The 23,877-nt window shown below is 38.6% G+C and overlaps 1 protein-coding gene and 1 pseudogene across 3 annotated transcripts in view; one reads left to right on the top strand and one right to left on the bottom strand.

Moving 5' to 3' along the window:
* ACBD6 (acyl-CoA binding domain containing 6) overlaps window positions 1–23,877 on the bottom strand; it is a 214,957-nt gene that overhangs the window by 176,789 nt on the left and 14,291 nt on the right. The gene's annotated exons all lie outside the window — the stretch shown is intronic.
* On the top strand, window positions 17,263–18,594 carry LOC118546403 (heterogeneous nuclear ribonucleoprotein A1-like; annotated as a pseudogene).

Raw genomic sequence — 23,877 nt, 5'->3', positions numbered from 1 at the left:
AGTACACTTATCTTGATGAGCACTGAGTAATATATGGAACTGCTGAATCACTACATTGTACACCTGAAACTAACAAACTACTGTATGTTAACCGCACTGGAATTAAAGTTAAATTTAAAAAGATTATCCTTATAGTTTTAAAAAATTTTAATATACAAAACAATGTTCAGAATTTTTTAAAAACTTTAAATAGGGGACAGTTCCAAGCGTTTTTGTTTTTTTTTTTAAGTAAGCAATACAAATAGTTATTTGGGATGCAATGTTAACACCATATGTAAACACAATGTTGCTATTTTTGAGGCTTTAATGTATCTCATTTCTTAGTAATACCATCAAACTCTTTTGCTATAATTACTGATATTGAATGCTAAATGACAGCAGGTAGTATGAAGGAAATTTAAATACACACATATAAGACATGTGTACATACACACAACAAACAAACCATCACTACCAAAATAGAAGTTCTAGATTCACTTGATCAAAATATTTATAATCTTATACCTGTATTATGTCTATATTGATACCAGTTTATATGCACATACACAGTTGTTGTAACACATAAGGTTAAAACTCTGAAACTGTAATATTCAGTCCATGTTAAGATTTCTCCTCACTGTAAATCTAACATAGAATTAATACTTCTAAATACTTTCAAACACTGTAAGTTGTTACCAAAAACATTACGGAAATATTAGTTTCAGAACAAAGAAAAAGATCACTTTTCAATTATTTTACAATTTCCAATTTACTAATGATTCTGTTCATATTCATTTATATCCAGTGTGAAATACAAGAAGTAACACTATGTTGTCAAGAAAGAGTACAAAGCCCGGGGCGCCTGGGTGGCTCAGTCGTTGAGCGCCTGCCTTCAGCTCAGGTCATGATCCCAGGGTCCTCGGATCAAGCCCCACATCGGGCTCCCAGCTCCGCGGGAAGCCTGCTTCTCCTTCTCCCACTCCCCCTGCTTGTGTTCCCTCTCTCACTGTGTCTCTCTCTGTCAAATAAATAAAATCTTAAAAAAAGAAAGAGTACAGGGCGCCTGGGTGGCTCAGTTGGTTAAGCGACTGCCTTCGGCTCAGGTCATGATCCTGGAGTCCCGGGATCGAGTCCCGCATCAGGCTCCCTGCTCGGCGGGGAGTCTGCTTCTCCCTCTGACCCTCCCCCCTCTCATGTGCTCTCTCTCTCTCAAATAAATAAATAAAATCATTAAAAAAAAAAAAAAAAAGAAAGAGTACAAAGCTATAAAGGCATCTTGAAACAAATCTGGTGTATATTTCTCTTTTAAAAGTTATAAAATATGAAGTTATTAAACTGGCTTAAAATACAGCTGAAATCTACATTTGCTTTTAAAAGGGTAGACAGTCCTAGAAAAGACTATCAGGCTCCAATATAACAGGGTCAAATATTTGATAAATATTTAAGGAAAAGACAACATGGAACAAAACATATCCACAAAAAGCCAAAATCTTCTAAAAAGAGCAATATGGTGTATAGACAAAATAATGCATACCATATATCTAAGTTAAGCAAGCCTAGGTCTGAAACTCTTGCTTTTGTACTTTCTAGCTATCAGCCGGTTAATGTCTATATTACTTAAACTCTGTGAGCCTTAGATTCCTTGTCTGTGAGAGGGGAATAATACCTACCCTACAGAACTAAAAATAAAAGGACTGAGACTAACAAAATCTTTTAATCTTATGTATATGTATGTATATGTGAATAAATTTGTATGAAAGATATATACTGCTTTGGTATAGAATATATTAGGATTGTAATAAAACATTCATTAAGTTTGTGGGATATAATTTCACTGACTTTTATGTCATTTTATTTTTAAAATAAATGGGGAAGAAAAAATTATCTTCCTTACTGGGTTTCAAAACCAAATTAACAGATTTTTCAAGCCCTAAATTTAAAAAAGCCCAGTGTCCTAACTACTATATGATGGGAAAATGCTATGGTAAAACTTAATTATATGTTAAAAAGAGTAAGTGGGACATATCTCATTAAAAAAAAACAACAAAAAAAAAATTCCCAAAACTTCTCTTCCCCAAGTATATTTCCATTTTATTTAATTTAAAATTATAAATGACTAGGAATTCCGCTAAAGTTTTTTTCAAATATATGAAATATTCAACCTAAGGAGAAACTGGAAAACTCTGGAGGATGACAACACTTATTTATTATGTCCAGGTACTGCAAGAAGAAATACCAAAACTAATACCCATTATATTTCAGAATCTGGTTCCAATGCAATCTAATCCCACTAATATCAATGAAAACATTAGAAGTTTATCCCAAGGTAGTTTTATATGACATCTATAATGCAAAACTACAGTGCTATTTAAAGATAGAATGTGAGTCCTAAAAGTATTCACGTTTTAAGTTACACCACTAAATTATTTTTTAATGAAGAATGAAGGTGTCACTCAAAGTTTCCGCATACACACACACACAGGCACACAGACACATACTGCCTGCTTTCTTCAACTGGCAACTGTAACGGCAGAGGACAAGTAAATGCGTGAAGCAATCTGAAAATACCCAATGAATACATCAGATGATTATCCTATTTGTCAATTCCCCTGAAACTAACCAAAACATTATACATTTTTTAACCACAAATAGGGACCACTAGATTAAATTGGAAAATGCAAACCCACACACACATACACACACGCACGCGTTTAGAATTCTATAGTTCCATACTGTGCAACCCTTTATAAAGTCAGTAGGGTAGACCTTTTTTTTTAAAGATTTTTATTTATTTATTTGACAGAGAGACACAGCGCGAGAGGGAACACAAGCAGGGGGAGTGGGAGAGGGAGAAGCAGGCTTCCCGCCGAGCAGGGAGCCCGATGCAGGGCTCAATCCCAGGACCCTGGGACCATGACCTGAGCCAAAGGCAGACGCTTAACAACTGAGCCACCCAGGCGCCCCAGGGTAGACCATTTTATGTTTTTACTAATACACCATGCTTTTCTGTATCAGAAATTACCTGTATATGGAAACTAATAAGTTTGACCCAAAATATATTTAGTATTTGTTCCTAATAACAAAACGTGTTATAATAGGGTTCTTCTTTTAGAACAAATGGTTTTTCAGTAGAAAAATTAATCTCTTGGGGTGCCTGGGTGACTCAGTCATTAAGTATCTGCTTTCGGGGCAGGTCATGATCCCAGGGTCCTGGGATCGAGCCCCGCATCGGGCTCCCTGCTCCGCGGGAAGCCTGCTTCTCCCTCTCCCACTTCCCCTGCTTGTGTTCCTGCTCTCGCTATCTCTCTGTCAAATAAATAAATAAAATCTCTTTATAATCTGGAAACTAGATAAAGTGCAGTTTCAATTACTAATTCCTAATTAATGCACATAAGTTGCTTTTTAATTAAAATAAATGTGAAATAATAACTCTCTCCAAAAGGAACTATTCCTAGACTATTTCTTCTAAGTCTTTAGTATCATAATTGAATTAGTCTACTCAAATGTGTAACTGTTTTACTCACAAGGAAATATACCCTATTCAATTGCACAAGAGGAAAGTCTTAAGAATTCTTCTATAAAAGAAAATTTTAGTTACACAACATACTAATTTTCTAATAAATTTAGATTACGAAATGAAATTTATATTGTTTATTTTTCTTATATGAATTAAACAGAACAACAAAATCTTTTCTCATTTTTAGTTCTCATCTCTTATTCCAAGGCTACAACATTTTTGGATGTAAAGATAAGATGTTCTTTATTGAAACTATATCTTTACTTTTCATGAAAACATTACATTTTGATATATTAAATACAGCTAAAAATTTTTTAAATTTCTAACCCTACAGTTACTGTAATGTGTTTCTATAAGAAAACACAAAATAAGCACAATGTCAGTGTATTTACCTTCACAGGAAATCACTGTAACTTTAAACTGTCAAACACTGCCCTCTACAGTCCACTGAATTAAAAGACAATTCAATTTCTCTAAACTACTATATAGTCCAGCCAAGGAATTTTGGATTTTTCTGTCCCCCCCTTTTTTTTAAGATTTTATTTATTTATTTGTCAGAGAGAGAGAGACAGAGAGAACGCACAAGCTGAGAGAGTGGCAGGCAGAAGGAGAAGCAGGCTCCCAGCTGAGCAAGGAGCCCAGGACCCTGGGATCATGACCTGAGCCGAAGGCCGACAAACGCTTAACTGACTGAGCCTCCCAGATGTCCGTCCTGCCTTGTTTTTGAAGCAAGCTTCTCCTGCACTACATAACGCTCTTTTTAAAAACAGGCATATCCTAGATAAATGCCTATTTCAAATATATTTCAACCTCTTAAGGTTTCTCCTCCTCTCTGGCTCACCCAAAACTCCATGTGCAGTTAATTAAGCATTAACTTTCATGTTCCTGCATAAAGAATACAGTACTTAACCCCATTAAAATCTAACCCAATTAATCCATATATAACATATCTGAGAAAATATGGACATAAGCCATACAAAAGAGGAATAAAGACACTGCATTCAGAATTCAATGTATACAAGGCCTTAAGTTGATTTCCTACTAACTTGGCACTATTATAACCAGGAAAGCTTTATGAAGCAAAAACAACCCTTCCCCGGCACCACACGGGACACAACTGTCAGATCATTTCAGCTCAACATCTACTGATCCTCTTCTGTTTCAGATACTGTCCTGGTACAGGGAATATAAATATTAGTAAAATATAATCTTAATTTTGGGTAAATTTACAGTACCATAGAAGAGAAAGAAAATCTAAATGCAAAGAACTAAGTACAATGAAAGTGTGGGCCACAGAGAACAGGGACTTTGACTATCTCAGTAAGGTTCAAGGAATGAGGAAAAGATTCCTAGAGGTGAAAATACACTGAACTTAGTCTTAAAGGATGAGCATAAACTAGGAAAGAGAATGCTAGATGTGAATTATTTACAACTACTTAGAAGGTATTGAGACTTGATAATGGGCCACTAAGAAGTAGTAAGGAAAGATGCAGGATTACTCCTAGGTTTTTCACATGAATTAACTAGGTATATGGCAATACCATAAGTAAGATAGGCAATAAAACAGAAGAAAACAGTTGAAGGCAGGTGAGGGGCTAGTTAATGAGTTCTACCTTGGATTCACTGAGTTTGAAGCCCTACTGCCAACACTAAAGTAGAAATGCTCAGCAAGAATTTCAACATGTGAAATTAAAATAAAGTAAGAAAGATAGAGCCCCTCAATTGGAAATGTGGCCTGTAGATGTGTTTGATTTGGTTCACATTGTGCTTACTTTTTTTTAAGCCTTATTTAAAAATCAAGAGATGTCACATAAAAACGTAGATTTCACACCCCTTCTGGCACTCACAGCAAAAACTGGATGGAGCTAAGGTCTAATTCCCCTGTTTAAATAAGGCCTGCACACCTCTGTAAACCACAATCGCACAACTATGTATAAATCCCAACCCACTTCATTCTTCTATGTTAATGGCATTGTCTCTGTAGGCGTTTTTTGTTTTTTTTTTTAAGATTTTATTTATTTATTTGACAGAGAGAGACACAGCGAGAGAGGGAACACAAGCAGGGGGGAGTGGGAGAGGAGAAGCAGGCCTCCCACCGAGCAGGGGGCCCGAGACGGGGCTTGATCCCAGGACCCTGGGATCATGACCTGAGCCAAAGGCAGACGCTTAACGACTGAGCCACCCAGGCGCCCCCTTTCTTTTCTTTTTTATGACCTGTGTCTAAAAAGCTCTAATCAGGATCACAGAAACGATTAGGGCTAAAAAATAAATTTATAATCAACATAGGTTATAGTTAAAAACTGCAAGAACATTAGGGAGAAACATCAACTTAAGCTGAATCCTTGGGCAAAACAACATTTAATCATGCAGACTTTGTGCTTTATGATATTCCTATCAACTCAAAAGTGGCCTTTACCACATTCACACCTTAATTCAAAATTCCCGTTCCCTGGGGTACCAGGGTGGCTCAGTCAGTTAGGTGTATACCTTCGGCTCAGGTCACAATCCCAGCCCCGAATCAGGCTCCCTACTCAGTGGGGAGTCTGCTTCTCCCTCTCCCTCTGCTCCTCCCCACGCTCATGTGCTCTCTCTCTCTCTCAGATAAATGAATAAAATCTTTAAAAAAATTCACTTACCCTGTGTGTGCATATTTTAATCTCTTCAGGAACATTATTAGTCCTTAACCATAAACTTTGAGTCTCCTTATTTATTTCCAGGTAGTTTTTTTTTTCAGGAGTTAAAATAACAATATGCATATCTCATGCTCTATAAATGCTGCTGAATTGAATAAAGTAATCCCCCAGGCCACCTGGGTGGCTCAGTGGGTTAAGCGTCTGCCTTCACTCAGGTCATAATCTCAGGGTCCTGGGATCAAGCCCAGTGTTGGGCTCCCTGCTCAGTGGGGAGCCTGCTTCTCCCTCTCCCCCAACTCATGTGCACTCTCTCCCTTTCTCTCAAATAAAATCTTTTAAAAAATAAATAAAAATAAGTAAATAAATAAAGCAATCCCCCAATACTGAGTATTGAAGAAATGAGAGATGAGCCAAAAAAGGGTTAGAAATATATCCTAAAAGACAAATGTAAAGAGATTAGGGTTATTTGAGAAGGAGATTAAAATAATCTAAAAACTATTTACTAGGTGCCTTCTATGGCATCACCCTGTAGGCAGTATGGCCAGGATACAAAGATGAACCCAATACGGTCCCAGGCTTTGATGTAGTACTATCAAGTATAAAGGTTAGATGAGGTTCTAAGATGAGAGTTTTAATATATGAGAAATGGTAGCTTAAAGCATGATTATCTAGCATAAGGCAGCTAAAGAAAGGAAATCCAATTCAATACCAAAAACTGATAGTCAACAAAAATTAAATCTGAAATGACAAGACAAAAGAAGATAAATTTTTGGCAAAAATAAACATATCTGCTCAGTAATTTTTTTAAATATAAATTTCAAAAATTATGAGTATACTTACACATATGAATTTATGTACTCTAATGTTCAATGAATTGAGAAGTAGGACAATGCTATAAAAACCACAGATGAATAGAAGCAAGTTTTACAAAAGGCTAGATGATTACTGGACAGCTAGATAACCACTTATTTGCCTATCAAAACAAAAGAGAGTGTCAGTTCTCCCACCTATGCAATTTATCCTCTTGGACAATACACAAATATAACATAACAGATGCTAGTCCAAAAGTCATCAGACTAGTAAAGTGAAGAGAAATACGGTTATTAGTAAGATCCCAAGTAAACATAAAAGTTTCAAAAATCTAAGGATTCAAAAAAAGAAAAAAAAGGCAAGAGACTAGATGGTCAGTAAGAACCAAGGTATTAACAATACCACTGAAACATACTGAAAGCCTTAGAAATTTCTAAGAGTGAAATCGCCATCTTATTTATAATGAACTTTGCTCCCTCTGGTGGCCACAAGAGGTTTTGCTAAAGTAGACGTGGAGGTAGAGGGCAAACAGAAATAGAACTGCAGGAACTATCCAGATTAACCTTTACCTGTATGTCAGACAAATAAATGTTCAACTTATGAAGACCACTTTTTTAAAAGAAAGAATTTAGGATTTAGTGTTATGAAGGTAGTCATACATAATTACACAGTCACAAGCGGATAGATACTTCTGGGAAATATAACTGAACGAGTATATGACATGTGGGCAAAGAACTTTATATAGTTTCATTTTAGAGTCTTCCATACTGTTTGAATTTTTATTTCCATATGCCTATATTACTTTCATTCAAATATTGAGCCTTGGTGGCTCAGTTGGTTAAGCGCCCAGCTCCTGATTTAGGCTCAGGTCATGACCTCAGGATCCTCGGATTCAGTCCCAGTGGGGCTCCACACTCATCGGGGAGTCTGCTTGAGATTCTCTCTCTCTCCCTCTCCCCCCCAACTCATGTGTGTGCGCTCTCTCTCTAAAATAAACAAACAGAGGCTCCTGGGTGGCTCAGTCGTTAAGCATCTGCCTTCAGCTCAGGTCATGATCCCAGGGTCCTGGGATTGAGCCCCACGTCGGGCTCCCTGCTCAGCGGGAAGCCTGCTTCTCCCTCTTCCACACCCCCTGCTTGTGTTCCCTCTCTCGCTGTCTCTCTCTGTCAAATAAATAAAATCTTTAAAAAAATAAAATAAGGGGCGCCTGGGTGGCTCAGTCGGTTAAGCGGCTGCCTTCGGCTCAGGTCATGATCCCAGGGTCCTGAGATCGAGCCCCGCATCGGGCTCCCTGCTTAGCGGGGAGCCTGCTTCTCCCTCTCCCACTCCCCCTGCTTGTGTTCCCTCTCTCGCTGTCTCTCTCTCTCTGTCAAATAAATAAATAAAAATCTTTAAAAAATAAAATAAAATAAACAAATCTTTAAAAATATATATTATTTTGGGAGGTGGGGGGGATGGGATAATTGGGTGATGGGCATTAAAGAGGGCATGTGATGTGATGAGCATTGGGTGTTATATGGAACTGATAAATTGTTGAACACTACATCTGAGACTAACAATGTAGTATATGTTGCCTAATTGAATTTAAACAAAAATATGTATACATTATTTTCTGGACAATACAGGAAAAATACCTAATTTTTAATAAGTTTTAATCAATGAGTCTATTCCCCTTATTCAGAGTGAAACCCATAACCATTATAATAGACTATTCCATGTGCCCCACTCTACTTTTTCCTGTTTCTCTGCACCTCCCCTCATTGCCATATGCCCATTCAGTCCTCCTTGCAGTTTCTTTTTTTTTTTTTTTTTTAAGATTTTATTTATCAGAGAGAGAGAGAGTGAGCATGAGCCAGGGAGGAGCAGAGGAAGAGGGAGAAGCAGACTCCCTGCTGAGCAGGGAGCCTGATGAGGGGCTCGATCCCAGGACCCCGAGCCAAAGGCAGATGCCTAACTGACTGAGCCACCCAGGCACCCCGAGCATGTGACTCTTGATCTCAGGGTCATGAGTTTGAGCCCCATTTGGACTTACTTTAAAAAAAAAAAAAAAAGATGAGCCTGTGTAGTGGGTTAAATTGTGTCCCCCCAAAAGACAGTCCAAGTCCTAACCCCAAGTCCCTAAGAATGAGACCTTATGTGGAAATACGGTTTTTGCAGATATAATCAAGTTACGATGAGCTAGATGGTCAACTAACATTTAACAAGAGAGCCCTCAATGGAGAAAGAATAGTCTCTTCAACAAATGGTGCTGAGGAAACTGGATAACCACATGCAAAAGAATGAAATTGGACCCCTATCTTAACTTACACTAGTAACAAAAATTAACTTGGAATGGAGTAAGGATTTAAGCATAAGACCTGAAACTGTAAAACTCTTGGGATACCTGGCTGGCTCAGTCGGTTAAGCGTCTGCTTTCAGCGCAGGTCATGATCCCAGAGTCCTGGGATTGAGTTCCGCATCAGGCTCCTTGCTCAGAGGGTAGCCTGCTTCTCCCTCTACCTACAGCTCCCCCTGCTTGTGCACATGCGCGCATACTCTCTCTCTCTCTGGCAAATAAATAGATAAAATCTTAAAAAAAAAAAAAAAAGGAAACTGTAGAACTCCTAGAAGAAACCATAGGATAAAAGCTCCTTGACATTGGTCCTGGCCATGATTTTTTTGGATTTGACACCAAAAGCACAAGCAACAAAAGCAAAAATTAATGTGGAACTACATTAAACTAAAAAGTTTACACACAGCAAAAACAGCTCAAAATGAAAAGGCAACCTACAGGACAGGAGAAAAATTATTTGCAGATCATATTTCTGACAAAGGGTTGATATCTAAAATATATACAGAATTCACACAACTCAATAGCAAAACCCCCAAACAAGCCAATTTAAAAATGGGCAGCAAAACTAAATAGACATTTTTCCAGAGAAGACTTACAAATAGCCAACAAGTATACAAAAAGGTTCTTGACATCACTAATCATCAGGGGAATGCAAATCACAACCACAATGAGGTATCCTCTCACACCTGTTAGAATAGTTATCTAAAAGACAGATAGCAAGCATTGGCAAGAATGTGGAAAAAAGGGAACCATCTTTTCAAATACCCAGTAGTGTTGGTGGGAATGTAAACTGGTCACTGTGGAAAACAGTTTAAAGGTTCCTTAAAAACTAAAAATAGAACTCCCATATGATCCAGCGATCCCACATCTAGTTTTACATCCAAAGAAAATGAAAACAGGGGGCGCCTGGGTGGCTCAGTCGTTAAGCGTTTGCCTTCGGCTCAGGTCATGATCTCAGGGTCCTGGGATCGAGCCCCGCATCGGGCTCCCTGCTCCGCGGGAAGCCTGCTTCTTCCTCTCCCACTCCCCCAGCTTGTGTTCCTGCTCTCTCTCTCTGTCAAATAAATAATAAAAAAAAAAATCTTAAAAAAAAATGAAAACAGGATCTTGAAGAGATATCTGCACTCCCATGTTCATTGAAGAATTATTCACAATAGGGCGCCTGGGTGGCTCAGTCGGTTAAGCGGCTGCCTTCGGCTCAGGTCATGATCCCGGGGTCCTGGGATCGAGTCCCGCATCGGGCTCCCTGCTCTGCGGGGAACCTGCTTCTCCCTCTCCATCTGCCTGCTTCTCTGCCTACTTGGGCTCTCTCTCTATCTCTCTGTCAAATAAATAAATAAAATCTTTAAAAAAAAAAAAGAAAAAAAGAATTATTCACAATAGCCAAGATATGGAAACAACCTGTCTGTCAACAGATGAATAGATAAAAAAGATGTGATATATGTACACAATGGAATATTATTCAGCGATGAGAAAGGAAATCCTGCCATTTGCAACAACATGAATGGACCTTGAGAGCATTATGCTAAGTAAAAAAAAAGTCAGAGAAAGAAGACAAATATCACTTATATGTGAAATCAAAGAAAGCCAAACTCACAGAAGCAGAGTAGAACGGGGTTTACCAGGAACTTGGGGGTCGAGGGGCAGATGGGAAAATGTTGGTCAAAGGGTACAAACCTTCAGTTAAAAGACAAATAAGTTTTGGGAATCTAATGTACAGCATGGTGATTATAGTTAATATCATACTGGGGTGCCTGAGTAGCTCAAGTCAGTTAAGTGTCCAACTTTTGATTTCAGCTCAGGTCATGATCTCAGGGTTGTGGGATCAAGCCCCTTGTCAAGCTCTGCACTGGGCGTGGAGCCTACTTGAGATTCTCTTTCTCCCTCTCCCTCTGCCCTTCTCTAATAAGAAAAGATAATAATATCACATTATATACTTGAAGGTTGCTAAGAGAGTAGATCTTACTGTTTTCACCACAAAAAGAAACAGTAATTATGTGATGTGATGAAGGTGTTAGCTATGGTGGTAATCATTTTCAAAATACAAGTGTATCAAATCAAATTAACACATTTTACATTTTGGGGGGCACCTGGGTGGCTCAGTTGTTAAGCGTCTGCCTTTGGCTCAGGTCATGATCCCAGAGTCCTGGGATCGAGCCCCGCATCGGGCTCCCCACTCTGTGGGAAGCCTGCTTCTCCCTCTCCCACTCCCCCTGCTTGGGTTCCCTCTCTCGCTGTGTCTCTCTCTGTCAAATAAATAAATAAAATCTTAAAAAAAAAAAAAATTTTACATTTTAAAAAAAATTTCAGTGTAGTTAACATACAGTATTATATTAGTTTCAGGTGTACAATATAGTGATTCAACGATTCCATACATCGCCCAGTGCTCATTATGACAAGTGCACTCCTTAATCCCCATCATCTATTTCACCCATCCCTCCATCCTCCTTCCTTCTGATAACCATCAGTTTATAGTTTGTCTTGGTTTGTCTCTCACTTTTTTATTCCTTTGCTCATTTATCTTGTTTCTCAAATTCCACAAGTGAAATCATATGGTATTTGTCTTTCTCTGACTTATTTCACTAGCATTATACTCTATAGCTCCATTCATGTCATTGCAAATGGCGAGATTTCATTCTTTTTATGGTTGAATAATAGTCCGTTGTGTATACATATCTTCTTTATCTATTCATCTATTGATGGACACTTGGGCTGCTTCCATATCTTGGCTATTATAAATAATGTTGCTATAAATACAGGGGTGCATGTATCCTTCTGAATCACTGTTTTTGTATTTTTTGGGTAAATACCCAGTAGTGTAATTACTGGATTAGAGGGTAGTTCTATTATTAATTTGTTGAGGAACCTCCATACCGTTTTCCACAGTGGCTACAAAGTTTGAATTCCCACCAAGAGTACAAGAGGGTTCCTTTTTCTCCACATTCTTGCTAATACTTGTTGTTCCTTGTGTTTTTTTACTTTAGCCATTCTGACACGTGAGGTACGGTAGTTTTGATTTGCACTTCCCTGATGATTAGTTATGTTGAGCATCTTTTCATGTGTCTGTTGGACATCTCGATGCCTTCTTTGGAGAAAATGTCTGTTCATTTCTTCTGCCCATTTTTTAATTAGATTGTTTTTTGGGTGTTGAGTTGTATAAGTTCTTCATATATTTTGGATACTAACAATTTATAGGATGTCATTTGCAAATATCTTCTCTCATTCTGTAGCTTTTTAGTTTTGTTGATTGTTACCTTCACTCTGTAGAAGCTTTTTATTTTGATATAATCCCAATAGTTTATTTTTGCTTTTATTTCCTTTTCCTCAGGAGACGTATCTAAAAAAATGCTGCTGCTCTCAATGTCAGAGAAATTACTGCCTATGTTCTCTTGTAGTATTTTTATGGTTTCAAGTCTCACATTTAGGTCTTTAATCCATTCTGAATTTATTTTTTGGGTATGGTGCAAGAAAATGAATCAGTTTCATTCTTTTGCATGTAGCTGTCCAGTTTTCCCAATTTATTGAAGTGACTGTCTTTTTCCCATTGGATATTCTTTCCTGCTTTGTCAAAGATTAATTGATCATATAATTGTGGACTTCTGGGGTTTTTATTCTGTTCCCATTGATGTGTCTATTTTTATGCTGGTACCATACTGTTTTGATTACTATAGCTTTGTAATGTAACTTGAAATCTGGAATTGTAATACCTCCAGCTTTGCCTTTCATTTTCAAAACTGCTTTGGCAATTTGGGGTCTTTTGTGGTTCCACATAAATTGTAGGATTTTTTTGTTCTAGTTCTGCAAAAAATGCTGTTGGTATTTTGATGGGGACTGCATTAAATGTATAGATTGCTTTGGGTAGTATAGACATTTTAACAATATTTGTTCTTCCAATCCATTAGCATGGAGTGTCTATACATTTCCTAGTGTCTTCAATTTCTTTCACCAGTGTTTTATAGTTTTCAGAGTACAGGTCTTTCACCTCTTTGGTTAGGTTTATTCCTAGATATCTTATTTTGGGGGCAATTGTAAATGAGACTGTTTTCCTAATTTCTCTTTCTGATGCTTTGTTATTAGTGTACCGAAATGCAACAGGTTTTTGCACATCGATTTTTGTATCCTGTGACTTTACTGATTTAATTTTTTAGTTCTCAGTTCAAGTTTTTTTGTGGAGTCTTTAGGGTTTTTGATATAGAGTATCATGTGATCTGCAAATAATGTAAGTTTTGCTTCTTCCTTACCAATTTGGATGCCTTTTATTTCTTTTTGTTGCCTAATTCCTATGGCTAGGACTTTCAGTACTATGTTGAATAAAAGTGGTAAGAGTGGACGTCCTTGTCTTGTTCCTGCTCTTAAGAGAAAAGCTCTGTTTTTCCCCATTATGTAGGATATTCACTGTGGGTTTTTCAAATACAGCCTTAATAATGTTGAGGTATATTCCCTCTAAACCTTTGTTGAGGGCTTTTATCATGTACTTTGTCAAATGCTTTTTCTGTGTCTCCCGAAATGATCACAGGGTTTTTACCCTTTCTCTTACTGATGTGATGTATCATGTTGACTGATGTGCAAATATGGAACCACCCTTGCATACTGGAAAGAAATCCCACTTGATCGTGGTGAATGATTTAAATGTATTGTTGGATTCTCTTTTTTGCTAGTATTTTCTTGAGGATTTTTGCATCTATATTCATCAAAAGTACTGGCTTGTAATTCTTTTTTTGTGTGTCTTTATCAGTTTTGGTATTAGGGTAATGCTGGCCTCACAGAATTTGGAACTTCCTTCTTCTATTCTTTTGAATAGTTTGAGAAGAATAGTAATCCCTCTTTAAATGTTTGATAGAGGGGCACCTGGGTGGCTCAGTCAATTAAGTGTCTGCCTTCAGCTCAGGTCATGATCCCAGGCTTCTGGGATCAAGGCCCATGTTGGGCTCCCTGCTCAGAGGGGAGCCTGCTTCTCCCTCTGCCCCTCTCCCCTGCTCATGCGTGTGCACTGTCTCTCAAATAAAAATAAAATATTTAAATAAATAAATAAATAAATGTTTGATAGAATTTGCCCATGAAGTCATCTGGTCCTGACTTCTGTTCATTGGGAGTTTTTTTGCATACTGATTCAATCTCCTTGCTGGTAATTGATCTACTCAAATTTTCCATTTCTTCCTGCTTCAGTTTTGGTAGGTTATGTTTCTAGGAATTTATCCATTCCCTCTAAGTTGTCCAATTTGTTGGCATATAGTTTTTCATAATATTCTCCTACAACTGTATTTCTGTGGTGTTGGTTGTTGTTTCTCCTCTTCCATTTGTAATTTTATGTATTTCTTTGTTTTTTGATGAGTCTGGCTAGAGGTTTATGAGTTCTATCTTTTCAAAGAACCAGCTCCTGGTTTCATTTATCTGTTTAGTTCCTGTATCACTTATTTCTGCTCTAATCTTTATTATTTCCTTCCTTCAGCAGAAGGGCTTCCTTCAGTATTTTGGGCTTTGTTGCTTTTCCTAGCTCCTTTTGGTGTAAGATTAGGCTATTTATTTAAGCTTTATCTTGCTTCTTGAGGTAGGCCTGTATTGCTATAAACTTCCCTCTTGGATCTACTTTGGTGCATCCCAAAAGTTCTGGATTGTTGTGTTTCCATTTTCATTTGTTTCCTAGTACTTTTTGATTTTTCCTTTGATTTCTTGATTGATCCATTGTTTAGGAACATGTTATTTAACTTCCATGTATTTATGGTCTTTCTAGTTTTTTTCTTGTGGTTGATTTCTAATTTCACAGCATTGTGGTCAGAAAAGATGCATGATATGACTTCAATCTTTTTGAATTTTTTGAGACTTGTTTGGTGGCCTAATAGGTTATCTATTCTGGAGAATGTTCTATATGGACTTGAAAAGAATGTGTACTCTGCTGATTCAGCATGGAATGTTCTGAATATATCTGTTAAATCCATCTGGTTCAGTGCATCAATCAAAGCCACTGTTTTCTTACTGATTTCCTGTTTGGATGACCTGTCCTTTGATGTAAGTGGGGTATTAAAGTCCCCTACTATCATTGTATTACTATCAATTAGTTCCTTTATATTTGTTATTAACTGTTTTATGCATTTGGGTGCTCCCATGTTGGGTGCACATATAATCGTTATATCTTCTTGTTGGATTGTCTCCTTTACTATTATATAGTGTCCTTCTTTTTCTTTTTTTACAGACTTTGTTTTAAAGTTTTTTTTCTGTGTTGTAAGTATTGTTACTCTAGCTTTAATATCTATTTGAATGGGAAATGTTTCTCCATCCCCTCACTTTCAATCTGCAGTGTCTGAAATGAGTCTCTTGTAGGCAGCATATAGATGGGTTCTGTTTTTTATCCACTCTGTCACCTATGTCTTTTGATTGCGGTATTTTGTCCTTTTACATCCAAAATAGTTATCGATAAATATGTATTTATTGCCATTTTGTTACTTGTTTTGTGGTTGTTTCTGAAATTTTTCTCTGATCCTTTCTTCTCTTTCTCTTTCACGGTTTGCTGGTTTTCTTCAGTGATATATTTGACTTTCATTCTCTTTGTTCTTTGTGTATCTATTAGTGGTTTTTGATTTGTGGTTTCCACTAAGTTTGTATATATCTTCTGTATATAACAGTCTATATATTAAGTTGATGGTCATTTAAGTTTGAACCCATTCTTTAGTCCTCTCCTCCCCACATTTTAGGTATATGATGTCATATTTTTGTGATTTCCTTGACTGCTTTTATATAGAAACATTTAGTTTTATTGCTTTTATGCTTCCTACTTTCATACTATCACTTTTGGTCTCTCCTTTCCTCTGAGTTCCCTTTAATATTTCTTGCAGGGCTGATTTAGTGGCCATGAACTCCTTTAGTTTTTGTCTGGGAAACCCTTTATCTCTCCTTCTATTATGAATGATAGCCTTCCTGGATTGAGTATCCTTAGCTGCAGATTTTTCCTATATACACTTTGAATGTATCATGCCACTCCCTTCTGGCTTGCAAGGTTTCTGCTTTAAAAGTCCTCTAACAGGGGTGGCTCCACCTGGGTGGCTCAGTTGGTTAAGCATCTGCCTTCGGCTCAGATCATGATCCCAGAGTCCTGGGATGGAGCTCTACATCAGTCTCTCTGCTCTATGGGGAGCCTGCTTCTCCCTCTCCCTCTCCCTGCTTGTGCGTTCATGCTTCCGTCAAATAAATAAGTAAATAAAAATTAAATTTAAAAGTCCCCTGTTAGCCTAATGTGGTTTCCCTTATATGTAACTGTCTTCTTTTGTCTCACTGCTTTTAAATTTTTTTCTTTATCACTACATTTTGCCATCTTAATTATAATATGTCTTGGTGTGGATCTGCTTTTGTTGATTTTGTTGGAGGTTCTATGTCCCTCCTGGATCTGGATATCTGTTTCTTTCCCCAGATTAGGGAAGTTTTTAGCTACTATTTCTTCAAATAAATTTTCTACCCCCTTTTCTCTCTCTTCTTCTGGGATCCCTGTAATAGGAATGTTATTATGTTTGATGGAGTCACTGAGTTCCCTAAGTCTATTCTCCTTCTGCATAATTCTCTTTTCTCTCTTTTGTACGACTTGATTACTTTCCATTACTCTGTCTTCTAAGGTCATTAATTCATTCCTCTATTTCTTACAGCCTGCTGTTCATTCCATCAAGCATGTTGCTCCTTTCATTTATTCAAACTTTTATCTCTATGTTATTCCTTATCTCTGTGTTAAGGGTCTCACTCATGTCTTCCACTCTTTTCTCAAGTTCAATGAATATCTTTATGATCATGATTTTAAATTGTCTATCAGGGATGTTACTTTTATCGGTTTCACTTACATCTCTGGCCATGGTCTTGTCCTGTTCTTTCATTTGGGACAAATTCCTCTGTCATCTCATCTTGTCTAAGTTTTTGTGCCTGTTTCTGTGTGTTAGGAAAGTCAGCTATGGCTTTCTGCCCGTGGACACCGCTGAGTAGGCATCGTTAAAGTCTCCCCTCCCACCACTGTCATGTCTAAGTCAGAGTCTCCCAAAGAACCTGAATAGCTGTGGAAGCTCTTCATCGGAGGTTTGAGCTTTGAAACAACTGATGAGAGTATGAGGAGCCATTTTGAGCAAGAGGGAATGCTTACGGACTGTGTGGTAATGAGAGATCCAAACACCAAGCGCTCCAGAGGCTTTGGGTTTGTCACGTATGCCACTGAGGAGGAGGTGGATGCAGCCATGAATGCAAGGCCACACAAGGAGGAGGTGGATGCAGCCATGAATGCAAGGCCACACAAGGTGGATGGAAGAGTTGTGGAACCAAAGAGGGCTGTCTCAAGAGAAGATTCTCAAAGACCTGGTGCCCACTTAACTGTGAGAAAGATTTTTGTTGGTGGCATTAAAGACGACACTGAAAAACATCATCTAAGAGATTATTTTGAACAGTATGGGAAAACTGAAGTGATCGAGATCATGACTGACCGAGGCAGTGGCAAAAAGAGAGGTTTTGCTTTTGTAACATTTGATGACCATGATTCTGTAGACAAGATTGTCATCCAGAAATACCATACTGTGAATGGCCACAACTGTGAAGTAAGGAAAGCCCTATCTAAGCAAGAGATGGCTAGTGCTTCATCCAGCGAAAGAGGTTGAAGTGGTTCTGGAAACTTTGATGGTGGTCGTGGAGGTGGTTTTGGTGGGAATGACAACTTTGGTTGTGGAGGGAACTTCAGTGGTCGAGGTGGCTTTGGTGGCAGTCGAGGTGGTGGTGGATATGGTGGATTTTGTAATGATGGAAGCAACTTTGGAGGTGGCGGAAGCTATAATGATTTTGGCAATTACAACAATCAACCCTCAAATTTTGGACCCATGAAAGGAGGAAATTTTGGAGGCAGAAGCTCTGGCCCCCGTGGTGGTGGAGGCCAATACTTTGCCAAACCACAAAACCAAGGTGGCTATGGCGGTTCCAGCAGCAGCAGGAGCTACGGCAGCGGCAGAAGGTTTTAATTACTGCCAGAAACAAAGCTTAGCAGGAGAGGAGAGCCAGAGAAGTGACAGGGAAGCTACAGGTTACAAGAGATTTGTGAACTCAGCCAAGCACAGTGGTGGCAGGCCCTAGCTGCTACAAAGAAGACATGTTTTAGACAATACTCATGTGTATGGGCAAAAAACTCAAGGACTGTATTTGTGACTAATTGTGTAACAAGTTATTTTAGTTTCTGTTCTGTGGAAAGTGTAAAGCATTCCGACAAAGGGTTTTAATGTAGTTTTTTTTTTTTTTGCACCCATGCTGTTGATTGCTAAATGTAATAGTCTGATCATGATGCTGAATAAATGTGTCTTTAAAAAAAAAAAAAAGTCAGCTATGTCTGCTGTTCCATGGATCAGCCTTATGAAGAAGAGGTCCTGTAGTATAGTTCCCCAGTGTGTTTCCCAGGACCCAGTGCTACAGGGAGTGACTTAAAGTGTGCTGCATGTGCTCTGCTGTTGTGTTCTGGCCACTTTATCCTTCAGGCCAGTTGTCTACAGAGGCTCTCTTTGCCTGTTGTGGGCAGTGTTTGGTCCCTGGCCTGAATGCAGTGAATATTAAGTAGGTGTGCTCTGGTCTGCTTGTGAAATGACACCTGTCACCACCGCCACCAGAACCGAGGCCCTGCAAAACTCCCAGTCCAGAGACATGGTGCAGACAGGAGTTTGGGCTGGTCTTCTAGGGGAGGGGCCCTGCCATGCTGGGACTGAGACAAGTCTGACTGGGAAGGACGACTCCACCAGAGCACAGGGGGCAGGACATGGTGTAAGCAAGTTAGGTAGCAAGTGTTGGCACTGTACTGGTTCCCACAGATGGCTCTGTGCTCATGCTGTGGTGCAGGGGAGGGAAATGGCACAAGCCAGTTCCCTTGTTCCTGGAGGGATCTCTCCATGAACTCTGCCTCTCTGGGATACACTAGGAGATGAGCAAATAACCTTCCCACTGTATGACCCAGGTGCTCTTCAGATCATTGTGTCTACACTATATGTCTGCAGGCTGTTTGTCCTTCCTTCTCTCCAATAGCAGCCTCAATGCCTATGGGCTCTCCTGAGCAAGGCCACTGACCTTTAAAAGTCCAGGCTTTAAGCCCTGCTGGTTGCTAAAGTTCATGAAATTCAGCTCCTCTTGAAGGCCTTTCCAAGCCAGTTGCTTTGGGGATTCGTTTTCCCCATGTGCTCCCCCGTGTGCTAGTCTGTATCTCGCCTCTCTCCACAACCACGGCTTCCTCCCCATTACAGCAGCCACATTCTGTTTCTCTCCCAAAACGAGTCTCTGTACTTCCTATCTTCTTGGATGTGCCCTCTTCTCTGCCTTTAGTTGTGGAGTTTGTTCTGCCAGTCTTCAGGTTAGTTCTGGGGTATCTAGGATGATTTGATAGTTATCTAGTTGTATTAGTGGGAGGAGGCGTACCTACGGTCCTTGTACTCTGCCACCATCTTCCCAACATCTGCCAACACGTTTTATATCTTAAATTTACATGATATTCTATGTCAATTATATCTCAATAAATCAGAGTGGGGGAGAGATAAAATGAGGTCTGAGGTGGGCCCCAAATCCAATGACTAGTATCTATGTAAGAAAAAGGAAAGGTAGATTTGGATATAGACATGCTGGGAAGAAGGCCATGTAAAGACAGAGGCAGAGACTGGAGTTACACTGACACAAGTCAAAGAACCCCGGGGGCCACCAGAAGCTGGTAGAGGCAAGGGAGGATTCTTCCCTACAGCCTTCAAAGAGAGCATGGCTCTGCTAACACTTGATTTTTGGACCTCTAGCCTCCAAAACTATGAGAGAATAAATTTCTGTTGTTTTAAACTACAAAGTACCAGTCTGTGGTACTTTACTATGGCAATTCTAGGAAACTAATACAGCCTGTAACATTTTGTGACAAAAAGTAAGAAACGTCTCAAAGATTGATGGGGACATATCAAAAGGAGACAGGAGCCATCTTGAAGGAGTTCCCAGTGACCACATAAATAATGATAGTAATGGATTGTAACCCACTGAATAAAACAGAAATCCATGAGTATATACAATACAGATATAAATACATGAATGTTGGGAGAAGCAATCAGCCATGGGCCCTGAGCATCTCTACACATTCTCCTCTGGTAATGCCAGGCTCTAACTACTCTTTACCTGGGCCATTTCTCAGGGTTGTGTGTACAGCAAGCAACCCTCAGGGATGAGGTAATGTCTTCCCACCCCTGACAAAGAGCAGGCTTGCTTCCACCTGCTATAAAAGTGGTGAATCCCCAAAGCTCAGTGCTCCTTCGCTGCAGCACAACCCACTGCATATGCAGGAATCCATCTAGGCCCACCTGCATTATCCCTGTGGGACTTGGGGGATTCGAGAAACCAATGCAAATCAAATGAATCTCATGCACTTTGCCATACCATGAATAATAAAATCCTTTGGCTCAGACCCAGGAGTCTTGTACCTCTGCCAGCATCTAAGAAACAATAACAGGCTAACTTATTAGCTTGCAAGTAGGGTACAATCCTAGATCTTTCATAGTTCTTGACAGTGAATAAATAAATAAACAGGGGAGAAGGGAAAGCCCATTTTTATAGAATGCCAAATAATAAATGTAGAAGAAATGATGGAGTTGGAAAATCATTAATGGATATTAAAACTAGTGGGTGAAATCTGATGAGGAAAAGGATATTTACATAGTCTTAAAGTATCTCCCCACAAATTACTAATTACAAAGGGAAAAACAGGAATTTTACAGTAGAGAAATCTGGTAAACACCATGTTAAGCAAGTGATCAAAGTTAACATAACCAACACTGGGACAAATAGACATCATGTATCTCCTGGTATAATGCACTGAGAAGGACACAATTCTGTTGTATTTCTCCTAAAAATGTATAATCTGAATCTAATTATGAGGAAACATCAGACAAGCCCAAACTGGGACATTCTACAAAAGAGCTGGCCTATATTCTTCAAAACTATCACAGTCAATGGGGCGCCTGGGTGGCTCAGTTGGTTAAGCCACTGCCTTTGGCTCAGGTCATGATCCTGGAGTCCCCGGATCGAGTCCCACATTGGGCTCCCTGCTCAGCAGGGAGCCTGCTTCTCCCTCTGACCCTCCCCCCTCTCATGCTCTCTCTATGTCATTCTCTCTCTCAAATAAATAAGTAAAATCTTTAAAAAAAAAAAAAAACTATCACAGTCAAGAAAGAAAAAAAAAGGCTAAGTGACTGTTCCAGACTACAGGAGACTAAAGAGACAACAAATAAATACAGTGCATGATCCTGGATTGGATGATGGATCAGAATGTTTCAAAGAACTATGAAGGAGATTTTTAAAATAAATAATAAATTTGAATACGGATCATGGATTCAACAATACTGAATCAATGTTAAAATTCCTGATTTTAAGAAAAAAGAACTACTGCTCACTGTTGACTGGAATATAAATTGGTACAGCCATTATGGGAAACAGCATGGAGGTTCCTCAAAAAATTAAAAATAGGGGGCACCTGGGGGGCTCAGTCACTTAAGCATGTGACTTCGGCTCAGGTCATGATCTCAGGGTCGTGGGATCCAGCCCTGCATCAGGCTCTGTGCTCAGCAGGGAGTCTGCTTCTCCCTTTCTCTCTCTGCCCCTCCCCCCACGCATGGGCATACACCCGTGCACGAACTCTCTTTCTCTCTCTCAAATAAATACATAAAATCTTTAAAAAAAAAAATTAAAAATAGAACTCTCATATGATCCAGTTCTGGGTATACATCTAAAGGAAATGAAATCAGGATCTTAAAGAGGTATCTGCACTCCCATGTTCACCGCAGCATTAGTCACAATAACCAAGATATGGAAACAATCTATCTATGGATGAATGGATAAAGAAGATGTGGTATAGGGGCACCTGGGTGGCTCAGTCGTTAAGCGTCTGCCTTCGGCTCAGGTCATGATCCCAGGGTCCTGGGATCGAGGCCCACATCAGGCTCCCTGCTCCGCAGGAAGCCTGCTTCTCCCTCTCCCACTCCCCCTGCTTGTGTTCCCTCTCTTGCTGTGTCTCTCTCTGTCAAATAAATAAAATCTTAAAAAAAAAAAAAGATGTGGTATATATATATATATATATATATATATATATATATAAACAATGGAATATTATTCAGCCATGAGAAAGAAGCAAATCCTGCCATTTGTGACAACACAGATGAACCTGGAGGACATTATGCTAAGTGAAATAAACCAGACAAAAACAAATATTATATGATCTCACTTATATGTAGAATTTAATGAAATTAAAAAGTCAAACTCACAGCAGCAGCAAATAAAGTAGGTGATTACCAGGGGCTGGTGGGGAATGGGAGATAGGGAGATGCTGGTCAAAGGGTATAAAACTGCAGTTGTGTAAGATGAATAAATCTAGAGATCTAATATACAGGCATGATAGGCGCGCCTGGCTGGCTCAGTTGGTAGAGCACATGACTCTTGATCTCCAGGTCATAAGTTCGAGCCCCACACCGGGCATGGAGCTTACTTTAAAAAAATAATAATAATAAAAAATAATTTACAGGCATGATGACTACAATAAATAATGCTGTGTTGAATACTGAAAATATGCTGAGAGAGTAAATATCAGGTAATCTCACCACACACAAAAAAAAGATAACTATATGAGAAGAAGGTATATTAATTAGTTTGACTATAGTAACCATTTTACTATATATATATCTAATGGTGTATACCTTAAATATATACAATTGATGTGTGTGTGTATAGAACGCCCTGCAGGAACTCTGAGCCTAAAGTGTCTAAATAAAAAAAAAGAAGAAGAAATTTCAAAAGAACTCATGACACCAAAAAAAGTTCTAATTTTTATAATGATGGTATAATGATAGAGAAAGTTCTTGTTCTAAGAAATAATGAAGTATTTAGTGATTAAGGGACATGATGTCTGCAACTTATGTAAAATGGTTCAGAAAAAATTTGAGTGTGTGTGTAAACAGGGAGAATGCTAAAGCAAACATAAACAATTGAGGTATCTAAATAAAGACTATCCAGAAGTTCCTTGCACTATTTCTGAAACTTAAAAAAAATTATATCAAGTATATATTAGTTAATAATGTAGCATTATTAGTTATTATTAATACATTAGTTAATAATATAATATATATTTAATAATTATATATAATAAATAATAATATATTGTATATTTGAAATCTGCTAAGAGAGTAGATATCAAGGGTTCCAGCACCAAAAGAATGGTAACCATGAGGGCGCCTGGGTGGCTCAGTTGGTTAAGCGACTGCCTTCGGCTCAGGTCATGATCCTGGAGTCCCTGGATCGAGTCCCGCATCGGGCTCCCTGCTCAGCAAGGAGCCTGCTTCTCCCTCTGACCCTCCCCCCTCTCATGTGCTCTCTCTCTCTCATTCTCTCTGTCTCAAATAAATAAATAAAATCTTTAAAAAAAAAAAACAAAAAAAAAACAGAATGGTAACCATGAGAGGTAATGAAAATGTTAATTAGTCTGATTGTGAGAATCATTTCACAATATATACATATATCAAACAGAGAAACATCATGTTGTACATCTTAAATACATACAATTTTTATTTGTCAAAAATAATAAAAATAAGTTATACCAAAATAAA

The sequence above is a fragment of the Halichoerus grypus genome, chromosome 7 (assembly GCF_964656455.1).
Source record: "Halichoerus grypus chromosome 7, mHalGry1.hap1.1, whole genome shotgun sequence".
NCBI classification, from domain to species: Eukaryota; Metazoa; Chordata; class Mammalia; order Carnivora; family Phocidae; genus Halichoerus; species Halichoerus grypus.
The sequence above is the reverse complement of the archived record's forward strand: the minus strand, read 5'-3'. Positions and strand labels throughout refer to the sequence as shown.